This window comes from Vicia villosa, linkage group LG2 (assembly GCF_029867415.1).
Source record: "Vicia villosa cultivar HV-30 ecotype Madison, WI linkage group LG2, Vvil1.0, whole genome shotgun sequence".
In the NCBI taxonomy this organism is placed as follows: Eukaryota; Viridiplantae; Streptophyta; class Magnoliopsida; order Fabales; family Fabaceae; genus Vicia; species Vicia villosa.
In genome coordinates, this window is record NC_081181.1 from 159,332,866 (window position 1) to 159,347,871 (window position 15,006).

The following is a 15,006-nucleotide window of genomic DNA, read 5'->3' on the forward strand; positions in this document are numbered from 1 at the left end:
GTATGCAGAATTTTCCAAAAAGTCAGCATCAGACCCAAATATTACAACGTATTTTTCTCCCTCTTCACAAACCTCCTGAAGACAAATCTTATATGCAAACTGTAGGGAATTTCATAAGCTTTCCAAAAAGTCTAGAATCGCTTCAATCAGAATCACGAATAAAAAGTTATGCCCCTTTTACTGACAGCTGCTCCATAATTGCAAAAATCAGAATTGGAGATTGATGAACATAAGTTCCATCTCTCTCTCTCTCTCTCTCTCTCTCTCTCTCTCTCTCTCTCTCTCTTGCTTCCAAGATCTACCAACATCCTTTCTTTTCATCCAACTATGAAAATCACCTGACTTTATTCCAACTATACTCAAGACATACCATCTACCGAATTAATGCATCAACTATCATTTCCATTGGAATAATTCCTCATTCTCAATCAATTCACCATCCATAATCTACGCACATCTCAAACTCGACTGTTACGAATTCATGAGTCCATACTCTCGCCGGTTCACAACAACATCGCTTCAATAACGTTTGGACTCTTACAATCAACACCACCTTGGACCAACTTCTACATACTAACAACAAGTCCAGGAGACAAGCCTCTCCCCCACATATTTCAAACCAACACCTGCAGACAACGACTAGAACTAACAAACAAGTACCGACAGTGTTTCACACACATGTCGAGTACTAAGGGACAAACAACATTAGACAACATTGGCCGGACAGACCGACCTGCTCTGATACCACTTGTAACACCCCACTTTCCCATTTTATAAAAATACGGTAAAATAATAAAAATTTATCAGAGTTCACAAACACAAGTGGAATGTCACATCATTTCAAACCAAACAGAATATGAAGTCTCAATTACTTCATCTATTCATTTCTCATTAATCAATAAAAACAGCGGAAATATTATTTTATTTAAAAATAATCACGGCACATTTGCCAACTTATTCCAAAACTCCACATAAAATCGTGGTCCTCAAATATTTGAATAAAAAATAGATACGTAACAAAATTCAATTAAAAATAACAAATAAAATAATCCCAAAAACATCCCGTGTTACGTATCAGAGCGACTCGAACTAACAACACAGAAGACTTCCATAAAGCTATCCTGGACTTTCACTGCTATTCTTGAGTACCTGCCCATTTCCCATGGTAGGGGAAATATCAGCAGAAAGGGTGAGTACTCACATACCATTACAAAAGATATAGGAACAAATATAATAACATAATTCACAGGTCGTGGTTCATGTTCACATAACATCACACTGCATATACAAACTTCATTTATTCAAACATTCATCACAGTATAAATTAACGCATCATTCACAATCTCATAAACAAGTCATCACAGATCCATTCATTTATGCAACTCCACAATGCACATATCATGACACACATGTCCCTCCCAATCACAACTCAACAAACATATAATAATAATAATGACAATGCAATGTGACTCAATGACTTGACACAATGCACGTGGTACCAAAACATCGTGGTTCATGACCACAGTTCCCGTCGGAACTCTCGACCCCTTTTTCATGGTCCAGTGTGACCCCTATTTCATGATCACACCCACGACCCCTGTTTCATGGTCAAGTACGATCCCTATTTCATGACCGCACCAATTCATGGTTCATTCAATCGAACCCGATTCCTAAAAGAATCCGGATAATTCGCATACACTCCACTGAGCAACGAATTATCTCCACCACGACTCCACAATTGAGTCCGGACCTACTAGGCATCTACCATAGATTTTCACCTAGCAGTCTCAATGCTATGTTATGCAATGCACAATCAACACAATATGCATAATCAGAAATAACAACATGCATATCACACGATCCTCTTGATCACACGTAAGCCACACACTAACCGTAATTCACAAAGAATTACCACAACACAATATGCACATTCACAATAGATAATATGCATTCAACAACAACATACAACAACTACCAATTCATATGACTATCATACAGTCACTACATCATACCATAACTGTCCAACACATCACATATACATGTCAAAACCTGCAGCAATCACAATTCACAGCTACAACACACATTCGCACAACCAAACTCAACATTTCACAGTTCAACACATCGTAACATATACGGAAACACATATAACACATCGAATTATTAGAATTCTGGTATTGAAAATAATTTTAACAGAAAGTACACGAAAACAACTTTCCAACGATTCGAACGGTGCGCGAGTCAGACACACGGAACAAAGGTTATGATTTTTCAAAGTATTTCAACAAACCCGACACCGACATTTTATACTGACACCTTAAAAGCACATTATACCTTATTTAAATTTAATTCTAGGGCTTGAAACCAATTTTCACAATAAAGTACACTGTATTAGGTTTCTCCAGGTTCGAACGGTGAGTCAAACGGACACCCGAAACTCAAGTTATGAATTTTCGAAGTTTTATAAAAATCCTGCATTTTTCCTGCGAACAGCTCTCGGGTTCCCACTCAAATCCCCTCAAAATCTCATCTAAACATCACTATAATACAAATTAAATACATAGCAACCTATATCTATCATGTATCAACAATTAGGAACCTTAAAACATGATTTCTAGCACAAAAGTTTTGAATCCAAATCCAAACCCTAACATTTCAATTCTAGCAATTTCAAGAACAAAATCCCTTTTCAAAATTGTTCGTAACTTCATTCCGACTCTGACACGCGAACACGCAACAACAACACATTTACATCATACACTTCATAATCATACAATCTCATAACAACAATTGCAACCAATTATCATTCCAACAACAATCATCATAACAACATAGAATTCATAAATCAAAAATCAACAATCATCAAAATTATCTCATAACGACAAATCCCCAAAACCCCAAATCATATCATTATACCTAAACCCATATCAAGAATAATAGCATGGAAACCCCCCTTACCTCGAAATTGCTCAGAAAATCCTACGGAGATTGATTCTTGAAATTGCCCTAGTTCTCCCTTGATCTTCCTCTCTAGCTTGTTCTTCATCCTCTTCTCACTTCTACGATGTTTTTCACTTTTTTACGTAACTCTTCCTTTTCTCAACTTATAATTCTCTTTTATTCCAATACTAACCCTTAGACCTCTAATACTTAATTCCAACCTTACCCTTCCCTAATTAAATAATTATTTAATAAATCACTAAATATTCATTCTATTATTCTATTAATAATAATAATAATAATAATAATATCAATAATATGCATAAAAATAATAATAATAATAATAATGATAGTAATTATAATAATAAAAATAAAACTATTATTACTTATATCACATAATTATTACCTACATTTCCAGTCTACCCGTTCCACTATGGACTCCACACCTACACGCTCAACCACACACCCTTAACAAGACCAAACAATTAAAATAACATGCGACGATTAAATAATTAAAAATGGGGTGTTACAACTCTCCCCACTTAAATTATTTTCGTCCTCGAAAATATATCCGATACAACTACTCCAACTACTTATTCCATCCGACTAATCAACTCTCATCTCTGAAAAACAATCCCACGTATAATACAACAACTCATAACATCAACGGCGAAAACAACATGAATGCTACTCAAGTAACACACTTTACAACTTAACATCACAACACAAAGAGTAACCAACTTAAGAATTCACCGGTTTAAGAACTAGAACACAACAACATAAAGACACACAACTTAAACACGACATCAACGCAACCAACCTACCAACATCGTTGTTACTCACGTATGAACAACTGCACTACACCATGCATTCGCTGCGCACTCTGATTACTTGTAAAGTATCAACTATACCAAGTTTACTCCAACTTCCAATCACCAAAACCGACATAATAAAGATTTTCGACTTAACTCTTCAAAAGTTCCGTTCCAACAGGTATTCTACGCTCTCGTAGTTACTGAATATTTCAAACTTAGATCCGTAAGACAACACCTCGGAACATTCAACATAATTACAACAACGACTACTTCCAAATCTTGGATGAGACATTCATATACTTCCATAAATTCCTAATTGTCATAAAACATAACTACAACTTTACCATCTTTTAATAACACATTCTCCAAAATCGTCTTAAACACATAACAACATTACAACCACATATGGTACATGGGTCCAACTAATTCTAACAAGATAACTCATTTTCTTCACTTCCCACTAATTCAACATACCAAACCATCGATTCCTACTTATATTGACATAGTGCTCCATAAATTCTTGTCCGAATCAACACAACCGAGTAACTCATCTTTTTCCAACCAAAATCGCACTTTAATAAACCAACTTATAATTTCACTCCTTTTAATAATCACAACTCAACTTTCAATTATTCTACGTGCTCTTCTTCTGATTTTATAACAGCTCAAAACATTCGCAACAAACACCAGCTCCAACTCATCCAAACAAATATGGAAGATACGCTTCATACTCCATACATACACCTTAAGGCTTACTAGCCATTCGCTTCATCACAAACAACGACTCAAGTTATCCAGAACTCGACTGCGAGTCTCCATACTACTCATCAATCCAATCGCAACTTCATGCTATCATTCTTAAATTCAACTAATATACTTATATACAAATCTGCATCGACAAATCAAACAATACTCAAGCGCTCGGCTTGACTTCAACCAATTCAACGTACATACTATACTAGTTGGCACGACACATCTATCCATCAATTATGATTCCGTCTACTATCAACAATAGATTAAGGGTGATCAGTTCCTCAATTTGTCAATAGATAGTCGGCAACCATAACAGTGGCATAAATCATCATTACCCAATGACAATAGCGTACTTCAACTTGTGCCCAAAGTCCGTAAGCATAATGCTCCGCCAATTCTCTAAGGCCTACCAACGTCTTCTTAGTTTCCTCAATTCCAACCTCTCTAATGATACAAAAATATTCAAAATCCAATACATATTCTTATACACGCTCGTAGCACAACACAATTGTCAATTAAACATCCTTCTAACATCGGGAATTGCTACTACATCAAGTACAATCCGATTCAGTTCGCTCCAATTGCAACTTTCATCAAAGTTAAGAATTTCAACAACGCTAACCAACCAATTGTCTTTCTTTTATTCTCAGAACCTTTATAATCCACCTATTTTCACACTTGGCCTCATTCAATTCACAACTCAATAGTATTATCGCGGTCTCTCTTGAATTCGTTCTTCTCTCAACATTACCATCTCATAACATCGTCACTATAATCATTCTCATTCAACGTAAATTGCATCTCCATGCATTTTCCGATACCGTCGCATTCTTACAAATACCAACGTTTCATTCCTTATCAATATTTTACATTCTTCTTCACCTTTTCAATTTTCAGCAAGAATCACCTAACTTCAAACACAATTATCTCTTCCAATACAGACTTCCCAAGCATAAAATTATATACCAAAATGAAGGGAATTTCGTGTAGATTCCAGAACTTCAAGAATCGCCCAAATCCGAGTTACGGGTAAAAAGTTATCATCCTTGCAATGGGACTGGTTTAGAATTTCCGTATGCAGAATTTTCCAAAAAGTCAGCATCAGACCCAAATATTACAACGTATTTTTCTCCCTCTTCACAAACCTCCTGAAGACAAATCTTATATGCAAACTGTAGGGAATTTCATAAGCTTTCCAAAAAGTCTAGAATCGCTTCAATCAGAATCACGAATAAAAAGTTATGCCCCTTTTACTGACAGCTGCTCCATAATTGCAAAAATCAGAATTGGAGATTGATGAACATAAGTTCCATCTCTCTCTCTCTCTCTCTCTCTCTCTCTCTCTCTCTCTCTTGCTTCCAAGATCTACCAACATCCTTTCTTTTCATCCAACTATGAAAATCACCTGACTTTATTCCAACTATACTCAAGACATACCATCTACCGAATTAATGCATCAACTATCATTTCCATTGGAATAATTCCTCATTCTCAATCAATTCACCATCCATAATCTACGCACATCTCAAACTCGACTGTTACGAATTCATGAGTCCATACTCTTGCCGGTTCACAACAACATCGCTTCAATAACGTTTGGACTCTTACAATCAACACCACCTTGGACCAACTTCTACATACTAACAACAAGTCCAGGAGACAAGCCTCTCCCCCACATATTTCAAACCAACACCTGCAGACAACGACTAGAACTAACAAACAAGTACCGACAGTGTTTCACACACATGTCGAGTACTAAGGGACAAACAACATTAGACAACATTGGCCGGACAGACCGACCTGCTCTGATACCACTTGTAACACCCCACTTTCCCATTTTATAAAAATACGGTAAAATAATAAAAATTTATCAGAGTTCACAAACACAAGTGGAATGTCACATCATTTCAAACCAAACAGAATATGAAGTCTCAATTACTTCATCTATTCATTTCTCATTAATCAATAAAAACAGCGGAAATATTATTTTATTTAAAAATAATCACGGCACATTTGCCAACTTATTCCAAAACTCCACATAAAATCGTGGTCCTCAAATATTTGAATAAAAAATAGATACGTAACAAAATTCAATTAAAAATAACAAATAAAATAATCCCAAAAACATCCCGTGTTACGTATCAGAGCGACTCGAACTAACAACACAGAAGACTTCCATAAAGCTATCCTGGACTTTCACTGCTATTCTTGAGTACCTGCCCATTTCCCATGGTAGGGGAAATATCAGCAGAAAGGGTGAGTACTCACATACCATTACAAAAGATATAGGAACAAATATAATAACATAATTCACAGGTCGTGGTTCATGTTCACATAACATCACACTGCATATACAAACTTCATTTATTCAAACATTCATCACAGTATAAATTAACGCATCATTCACAATCTCATAAACAAGTCATCACAGATCCATTCATTTATGCAACTCCACAATGCACATATCATGACACACATGTCCCTCCCAATCACAACTCAACAAACATATAATAATAATAATGACAATGCAATGTGACTCAATGACTTGACACAATGCATGTGGTACCAAAACATCGTGGTTCATGACCACAGTTCCCGTCGGAACTCTCGACCCCTTTTTCATGGTCCAGTGTGACCCCTATTTCATGATCACACCCACGACCCCTGTTTCATGGTCAAGTACGATCCCTATTTCATGACCGCACCAATTCATGGTTCATTCAATCGAACCCGATTCCTAAAAGAATCCGGATAATTCGCATACACTCCACTGAGCAACGAATTATCTCCACCACGACTCCACAATTGAGTCCGGACCTACTAGGCATCTACCATAGATTTTCACCTAGCAGTCTCAATGCTATGTTATGCAATGCACAATCAACACAATATGCATAATCAGAAATAACAACATGCATATCACACGATCCTCTTGATCACACGTAAGCCACACACTAACCGTAATTCACAAAGAATTACCACAACACAATATGCACATTCACAATAGATAATATGCATTCAACAACAACATACAACAACTACCAATTCATATGACTATCATACAGTCACTACATCATACCATAACTGTCCAACACATCACATATACATGTCAAAACCTGCAGCAATCACAATTCACAGCTACAACACACATTCGCACAACCAAACTCAACATTTCACAGTTCAACACATCGTAACATATACGGAAACACATATAACACATCGAATTATTAGAATTCTGGTATTGAAAATAATTTTAACAGAAAGTACACGGAAACAACTTTCCAACGATTCGAACGGTGCGCGAGTCAGACACACGGAACAAAGGTTATGATTTTTCAAAGTATTTCAACAAACCCGACACCGACATTTTATACTGACACCTTAAAAGCACATTATACCTTATTTAAATTTAATTCTAGGGCTTGAAACCAATTTTCACAATAAAGTACACTGTATTAGGTTTCTCCAGGTTCGAACGGTGAGTCAAACGGACACCCGAAACTCAAGTTATGAATTTTCGAAGTTTTATAAAAATCCTGCATTTTTCCTGCGAACAGCTCTCGGGTTCCCACTCAAATCCCCTCAAAATCTCATCTAAACATCACTATAATACAAATTAAATACATAGCAATCTATATCTATCATGTATCAACAATTAGGAACCTTAAAACATGATTTCTAGCACAAAAGTTTTGAATCCAAATCCAAACCCTAACATTTCAATTCTAGCAATTTCAAGAACAAAATCCCTTTTCAAAATTGTTCGTAACTTCATTCCGACTCTGACACGCGAACACGCAACAACAACACATTTACATCATACACTTCATAATCATACAATCTCATAACAACAATTGCAACCAATTATCATTCCAACAACAATCATCATAACAACATAGAATTCATAAATCAAAAATCAACAATCATCAAATATATCTCATAACGACAAATCCCCAAAACCCCAAATCATATCATTATACCTAAACCCATATCAAGAATAATAGCATGGAAACCCCCCTTACCTCGAAATTGCTCAGAAAATCCTACGGAGATTGATTCTTGAAATTGCCCTAGTTCTCCCTTGATCTTCCTCTCTAGCTTGTTCTTCATCCTCTTCTCACTTCTACGATGTTTTTCACTTTTTTACGTAACTCTTCCTTTTCTCAACTTATAATTCTCTTTTATTCCAATACTAACCCTTAGACCTCTAATACTTAATTCCAACCTTACCCTTCCCTAATTAAATAATTATTTAATAAATCACTAAATATTCATTCTATTATTCTATTAATAATAATAATAATAATAATAATATCAATAATATGCATAAAAATAATAATAATAATAATAATGATAGTAATTATAATAATAGAAATAAAACTATTATTACTTATATCACATAATTATTACCTACATTTCCAGTCTACCCGTTCCACTATGGACTCCACACCTACACGCTCAACCACACACCCTTAACAAGACCAAACAATTAAAATAACATGCGACGATTAAATAATTAAAAATGGGGTGTTACAGGTGTAAGTATTCTCGGTAACATTCATAGTAAATGTTTGTTTCATGATTGAAATGTTTCATTGTTACGACTCTCCACGTGGCCCTATGCTCCTAGGGTAGGGGGATGAAGACACCACAATGATCACTCGAACACTCGAGTGATGTTATGTAATCGAGGTTAATGTTGAGCCGTTGATCGTGTCTTTTGATATTCTTTTGATCCTTGGCCATATATCTATGTTCCATGGATGACTATGAAATGAGTAGAATGCCACCATTTTCTGTTTTCGCTCCTCTCGCGCCAAAGTTTCATACTTTTAGTCATTTATGTAACTTATATGTTGCAAGTGTTCTTCTTAGTTCTTTTAATCTTCATCCTCAATCATGCAACACTTTAAGGGATGTCAATTTGCATCTGTTAACGGGGATCCCTGTGGGGATTATCTGTTCGGAGCTCCGAAGTTGGGGATATTTTCCTCTGTGGAGACGGGTGTCGCACGCTCGCGAAAAATGAACAGAGTCGCCACCAATATATTTATCCCATAAGGGAAAGGAATATCAGAAAACCTAACAAAGGAAGGAACAGGGTCTTGCGACCAGAGAATCAAGGTACGGGAGTCGGTTACGCAAGGGGAAGGTATTAGCACCCCTCACGCCCATCGTACTCGATGGTATCCACCTATGTTTGTTTCTATCTAAAGGGTGTATAACTATGTCTATGTCTAAATACGAAATAAATGCAAAATGTAGGGAAAACAAAGAATTGTACTCGCACGGGCCCTACCCCGCTGCCTACGTATCCTTTTCAGGAATCAGAGTTACCGTAGCTCGGCTAAAGATTTTCTGTTTGTTTTTGTGTTTTTTAGTTGGGCGGCGTTAACGCTCACGCTCTTGCATAAGGGACCGCCTAGGATGCAATGGAGCGGAGATAACATGCCCTTAAGAAAAGAGAAAAAAGAGATTGGTTTGTATCTTTTAAGGGTGATTCCATGATGACGAGAACCCACTACAAGGTCTCGCATCACTTCCTCACTTTTGTTTTAAGTCTGAACATTTATTAGGTTTTTTTGAAGTGTTTTTTGGTTGGTGTTTTTTAAGGGGATTTTAATTTGTGATTTAGATCATACCAAAAAGTTTTGTTTTGCATATTTAGAGAACGCACATCGAGGCCTACGCCACAATCGTTTCTCTAAACAACGGTTAAGAAATACATCGAGGTTTCACACCTCAATCATTTCTTCTCCGCTAAGTGGGAAGTACAATAAGGAGTTCTTTTGTGAATATTTAGAGAATGCACATCGAGGCCTACGCCACAATCGTTTCTCTAAATAACGGTTAAGAAATACATCGAGGCTTCACACCTCAATCATTTCTTTTCCGCTAAGTAGGAAAGAACATACATCGGGGCCTACGCCCCAATCATTTCTCTCCTACTATGAAATATGGTACCGGTATGATCTTCATCGATATTTATTAAGTATTTTAAAAGTTGAAAAGAAAAAGAAAATGAAAGACGGGAACTAATCCTACGTTCTAATCTAAGTTGTCTATACAAATCTAAATCCTAATGTTAACAAGGTGACTAAATTCTAAAAGGAGCATTAAAATGGTATTAACAAGATAGGCCTAAAATATGGCCAAAAATACGAGCAATAAAATCACACAAGCATCATACAAAAATGAACATGGAAATAGTACAAAACAATTCAAGTACTAATGTAAAATTACACTAAAATACTACTATTTTTTATGAGTTTTTTAATGAAGGAAATTAAATCTAAATCAAAAAAGAGGCTAAAAGAGTAAGCCTAAAACTAGTATTTTTTATGAAGTTTTCTATGTCATTTTTATTTCCTAAAATCAAACAAAAATTATCATTCTAAATGTTATTATCTAAAAATCTAAGGAGAAAAGTTATGAGTTTTTATATGCTTTTTATTATCTAAAGAAAAATGTAGTAAAATGAACTAAGTAAAACAAAACCTAAAATCTATCAAATTACATGTGAAACAGGGGGGTGCTAATCAGAAAACATGGTGGTGATGCATAGCAGGGCGCAGGGCCCAACAGAGCCTGGCCCAGAAGTTGTTTTTGTTTTCATTTTCTATGGCAAAAAGAGTAACGATGGGCTTATGGGGGGTGCAGTTAGCAGTAATGGCCCAGAATGAACTATATTGATCCAGTTATTTGTTAGTATTCAGAACAAAAACAATTGAAAAGAAAAAATAACAATAAAAATAAAAAATAACGAAATTAAGTCTGAAAGGGGATTAGGGTTACCGGATGCGACGATTAACCTTCTCAAAACGGAATTCTCTTCTCAAGGGCGACGGCGGTGGCTACTCGTTTCTTCTCCGATGATCCCCTTCCGCCGCGACCTGCGAAACACAGCAAGCTCCGCTCCCTCTCACCACTTCTCCGTCTCGGTTCTCAAACTCTCGCTCTCACTCGCTCCACCCTCGCCTCTCTCATCTCCGATTCGCCCTCACTCTCGATGCTACCGACTTGGCGAAGGCAATCCGATGATCTTCTGGATTCCGTGATGATGATGAACACGCGCGAAGATGAAGATGATACGATAGGGATTGTTGTTGATAACGAGCTATGGCGTCGGCACGGTGTCGATGATGTTGCGATGACGGCGAAGCTCGTGGTAGTTGAAGATGATGATTTTGCAGATGAATTCGCAATTGATCGGAGAATGAAACTTCTGAGATTGAAGCGTCGAGGATGATTTCTGTAGATTCAGTTTCTTTGTGATTTTCTGTTGAAGCTTGTTCTGGATGAGTGAAGTTTGTTGGAGAATGAAGGCGATGATTGGTGAAGAAGATGGACGAAGATTCTTTGATCGAGAGAGTTCTGAGAGAGAGGTAAAGTTTGTTACAGTCTTTTCTGATTTTCTCTTATCTCCTCCCTTTGTTGTTTATCGATTTTTCTTCTCAATTTCTGTCATCCCCATTCTTTTCTTCTGTAATTTTTGAAGGTGGTGATGAAGGGACGATGGTGGACTCTGAAGGTGATTGAGGTTATGGTAGAGGTTGAAGGATTGTTTTATTGAAGAATGGCTGAGAACTCTGTTATGGATCAGAGATGAGAGTGAAGATTGAGAATGGGTGAGGAAAATGATGAATGTTCTGAGATGAAGTGTGTGAAGAGTATGATGATTGAAGGTTGATGAGGTGAGGGAGAATTGAAGATTGTGAATGAAGATGGATGAAGAGAAGTGAAGAAGGAATGAATGTGAGGTCTCCGGTTAGTTCCATTTCTGTTATTCTGTTATGAGAAGTTGTAGGTGGTTAGAAAAGTTGGTTATGTGGGTATGTGAAGTTAGTACTAGGTTTGGAAATTTGTAACTGATTTTCTCGTTATCTCTTCTGTACTGCAGTTAGTAATCGGTTAGTTAGGGATGTTATGACAGTTAGGCTTGGTAGTTATCAGTTGGGAAATGGTGTTATGGTTAGTTCTGTTACATGTTGTTTCAGTTAGTTATGGGCTTAGTTAAAAGAAAAGAAAACACAGTAGTGAGGATTGGTTAAAGGGAAAGGTTGGTTAAGAGTGGTGGGAGCAGTGGTCATTGTTTTGATGAAATTTAATACTGTTTGCAATGTGATGTTGAGTAATCTATATTTTTGCTTTGTCTTTTTCAATGGTTGGTTGTATTTGGTTTAACATTATGAATGGATTTCATCACTTGAATTTGTTCTTCTGCAGAATGATATGAACATGTATGTGTATTGTGACTTTGATATATGGCTGCATAGCATGGCATTTGTATGGTATTGGGAGTAAAGAAGACGTGTGGTGCCGTGAAGATTGAAAATGCTTGAAGAGTTTGAAGAGGCTTATGGAAGTAATTGATCATGAATGAAGATTAGTGGAGCCTGGACCTTGTAGCACAAGTTTAAATTCCTCTTTCTTTGTAGTCTTTGGTATGAATGTCTCGGTGTAATGATTTTGAATTGATTTTTGTGTAATTGTGGATGAACTTTGAATGTTGTAATGATAATTGGAATTTGTAATGGAATGTCTCCTTTTGTATGACAACTTTCTTTTGTAATTCGAGCGATTCAAACCAATTGAATGGTAGTTTCCCTCTTTTCTTTTGAATTTCAATTCAATAACATGTAACTTTTCTTATATCTATTTGAATGAATTCCTGAATACTGATGTAGCAATGGTCAAATTCAAATGAGGAAGCCGAAGTGAATTGGTCAACAAAAGTCAACCTTCATTTTTGTAATATTTCTTCTACACTCTTTATTAAGAAATTCAAGCAAACAATAGTTGAACCAAGATGACTTATATCCCAAGCAAGCACCACACAAAACTTAACGCCATAATCATCGCCACATGTTGAGATATTGATTCAAAAGCCTTGTTCCATGAGTAGCAAAAGAGGACTAAGCGTGAAATATGTGATTAAGTCATTAATAGCTCAAGTGTTGAGAAGTAGCCCATGATGATTATAAGACCAAACTCAATCATTGGGAAATAAACCCCAGTTTATAACTTTAACTGAAAAAGACTTTGGAAACCTCAGCTCCGACTTGATTGATATAATCACTTTGAAGATAAGAAGTTTCAAAGTACCAGTGAAACCTTAACCCTTCAAGACCCTTGATCCCGTGCCAAGTTTATTGATTAATGATGCATGATGTCATGTTGATGCCCTAATAGGTATGCAGATGAAATGCGAAGCTAAAGCCAGTTAGAAATTAAAGGGTAGGACAAATTTGGGGTATGACAGCTGCCCCTATTTAATCGTCTTAAACTTGAAGGTGAGACTGGCGTTAGCCTTTCGAACATTCGAGGTAGAAGAAGATTAAATATCAAAGTACCAGAAATTTGTCCTAAAGAGAAGATGGTGTAAGCGTTATCCTTATTTTTTTGTTTTGTTTTGTTTTGTTTTGATATCTGTTGGGGAGAGAGAATTTTTGATTTTTCTGGTGGAATGATTTATGGATGCTTTGGTTGAATGGGGAAAGAGAATAATGATTTGTTGTATGAAACTATGATTGGACAGTGCGGGTTTGATGGAGAGACAGGATCTACTGACCAAAAAAGTGAAGGACAAAGATAAATGACTCGAAATCAAGGTGAGATCAACAGATCCACGACTCAAAAGAATTGAAAAAGACGAGGATAAGGTCGTCGGACCTACGATCCATGACTCGAAACTAGGGTAAGGTCAACGGACCTACGACCCACAAGAAATGAAAAAGATGAGGATAAGGTCAACGGACCTACTATCCACAAGAAATGGGAAAGATGAGGATAAGGTCAACGGACCTACGATCCTCAAGAAATGAAAAAGATGAGGATAAGGTCAACGGACCTACGATCCACAAGAAATGGAAAAGATGAGGATAAGGTCAACGGACCTACGATCCACAAGAAATGAAAAAGATGAGGATAAGGTCAACGGACCTACGATCCACAAAAAATGAAAAAGATGAGGATAAGGTCAACGGACCTACGATCCATAAGAATTGAAAGAAAGGATAAACATCAACACTGGGGTTGGAGGACGTCAACGCTGAGGTTGGAGCATATCAACACTGAAGTTGGGGGACATCAACACTGAGGTTGTGAAAGGAAAGGCGTCGACACTGAGGTCGAGGACATCAACACCGAGGTTGGGACGAGGAAAGATAAACATCAACACTGAGGTTGTGAATAACGATTGGCATCGACACAGAGGTCGGTGAAGGAGTGATAGGCATCAACACAGAGGTTGGACAAGGAAAGGATAAGCGTCAACACTGAGGTTGAAAAAGGAAAGGTATCGACACTGAGGTCGAAGGAAGAAAGAATTAATATTGAGGTTGGAAATTGGGGATTAGTTTTGAAATGGTTTGCCAGGACGGAAGGCAAAGGGTTCACAACATAGGGGTTGGATCTAAAAGTTTTCCCGTACGAGGGAAGAGATCACGGAGACTAGTCACGACTAGACTCGATCAAAAGACATAATCACGAAGATGTTGAT